This window comes from Octopus bimaculoides, chromosome 18, assembly GCF_001194135.2.
Source record: "Octopus bimaculoides isolate UCB-OBI-ISO-001 chromosome 18, ASM119413v2, whole genome shotgun sequence".
NCBI classification, from domain to species: domain Eukaryota; kingdom Metazoa; phylum Mollusca; class Cephalopoda; order Octopoda; family Octopodidae; genus Octopus; species Octopus bimaculoides.
The window spans coordinates 20392959-20395467 of record NC_068998.1 but is presented as its reverse complement, the minus strand read 5'-3'; positions in this window follow the sequence as shown (position 1 = coordinate 20395467).

The window sequence follows — 2509 nt, the reverse complement described above, 5'->3', positions numbered from 1 at the left end:
ACACACACACACACACACACACACACACACACACACACACACACACAGAGCGCCAGTAGTTACAGCATGGAATATTCCACTCAGCTCAAAGGTGGGAAGGCTGAATAAGTATATATGTTTGTTAGCAGCTACATAGGTTCCTAAAGCAATTAGTAATAACACTTTACATTCTCAATTCTGAATAACACCCACATTTTATACATACTCGTGACGTCACTGGTGCCAAGCTGTATTAGCTTTTGCCTTTCCCTTGGACAACATCGGTGGTGTGGAGAGGGTATGCATGGGCAACTGCTGGTCTTCCACAAACAACCTTGCCTGGACTTGTGCCTTGGTGTACAACTTTCTAGGTGTAACCTCATGGTTATTCATGACTGAAGGAGGGTCTTTACTTTTTTATTTTATACATTCATTCATGATGGTGATGGTGATGATGATGATGATGGCTGTCCACTCACGACTGAAGAAGACCATTGCTGACCATTGCCCATGCAAAATGCCAGCAGCAGCAATGCCCATGCGTGAGATTATTGCACCCTCAGTCAGCTTCACCTGGGTTCATGCCATGCCTATGGCTTCTATGCTCGCCACAGTACTCACCTACTCAGCCAGACTTTGGAAAGTTGCTGGCAGTTGCATAACCTAAAATCTTAAATCCAATATGACCCTCTTCACCCACTGGCCCTCTCCATCTCACCGACATGATCCAATTATCAAAATATTTTGTGTATTTTAGAAATAAAAGCAATTTATTGCACATAAATTTTAACCACAAAATCATATATTGGACCCCCAAGAGCCATATGGACGTTGGTTGAGAACCATTGGTCTATGAAGAAGAAAATTTAAAGGAAGGGAAAGATCAAAGAGTGAAAGAGTCAAAGACTTACTTGAATGGTGATTTGTATTTGGCTTCAGTATATTCTTTGTCACTTGTAAGATAGCGTTCCTGCTTCACTGTGAGTTCGTTTCCTTTCCAGGTGACAGTTAAAAGGGGAAAATTCATCTGTAATGTCCATGTATCCATGATGTATTTTACATCCCGACCATTCCATGCCTGAAGAAATAATGATTCATTATTTTCATTCATTATTTGAATGTCATTGTGTGGTAAGAAGTTTGGTTCTGGATTCAGTTCCTAGCCCTGGTATGTATGTCATAATTCAGTTTTATTTCAAGATTTCATGCCGATACAGAAAGAGCTGGTTTCTAACCTAGATCCAAGGTTCTTTCATTGGAATTTCAACATCAGCAACAGGGTATGTATGTATGTATGTATGTATGAAGATTTGTATGTTTTGTTTCTCATGCATATCTAGACATGCTCATGTATACTTAAATGATAAACATATGTATGTATGCATGTCTGTATGTATGTGTGTGTGTGTGTCCTTTGTTTGTGCTTGTGTTTTTCCACCATCACCGCTGCTTGACAACATCTGTTGGTTTGTTCATTTTCCTGTAACTTAGCGGTTCACCAAAAGTGACCAATAGGATAAGTACTAAGCTTAAAATTTACGCACCCTTTATCAAATCTTACCTACAAGGGTGAGTGTATGTAAAAAAAAGTAAGTAAAATTCCCTTCTCGAGTCACACCGACTCATAAGGTCCACGTTCCCGGTTTCATGGCGTATATGTTCCCCACCTGGACGGAACTCCTATCCATCGTAGGATAACTCATTTTTTGCCAGCTGGATGGACTAGAGCAACGTGAAATGGGGTGTTTTGGTCAAGAACACAACGCATCGCCCGGTCCTGGAATCGAAACCACAATCTTACGATCAGGAGTCCAACACTCCTAACCACCAAGACACGTGCCTCCACAAGGCTTAGTGTATAATTAGTACACATTTGCACTCACACACACACACACAAAGATTCATATACAAACATATGTGTAAACACATATGCATACACAAAACACATTCTCTCGATTACAAAAACACACACTCTCCATGTATAAACTTAACTTTGTGTGTATGTTTGTATGTGTGTGTGCTTGTTTGTGTGTATGTGTGTGCGCGTGTTTGCGTATGTGTATATTACATGGAAACCCTACACGCATCACACTGCTTCACTTTTAATGAAATGATTTACCTGTGACAAGGAATTCCACAGATCGTCATGGAATACAGTGTTGAAGGAATTCTTCTTCAAGTATGCCTGTCAAAAAAATAATAAAAGTCAGAATAAGTACAACTGTTGTTGACGTCAGCCTTCGACTTTTCCAATCAAAAGGGTTTTTTTTTCAACTCGATCTTTACATGCTATGATTTATAATTTTATGTACTTCGGGGTTCACTGTTCCCCCCCCCCCCAAAAAAAAATAAAAAAAGAATAAAAGAAATATTTTATGCTCTCTCGAAAATTTATAAATTTTTATGACGTCAATAATAAACAATTCTCCCTGGTAAGAAAGTTTCTAAAATTGATAAATTCAAAGGATTGCTTTGGGCTAATGGTAGAACGCCTGTCATGTGTACAGACGATGTGGGTTCATATCCCACA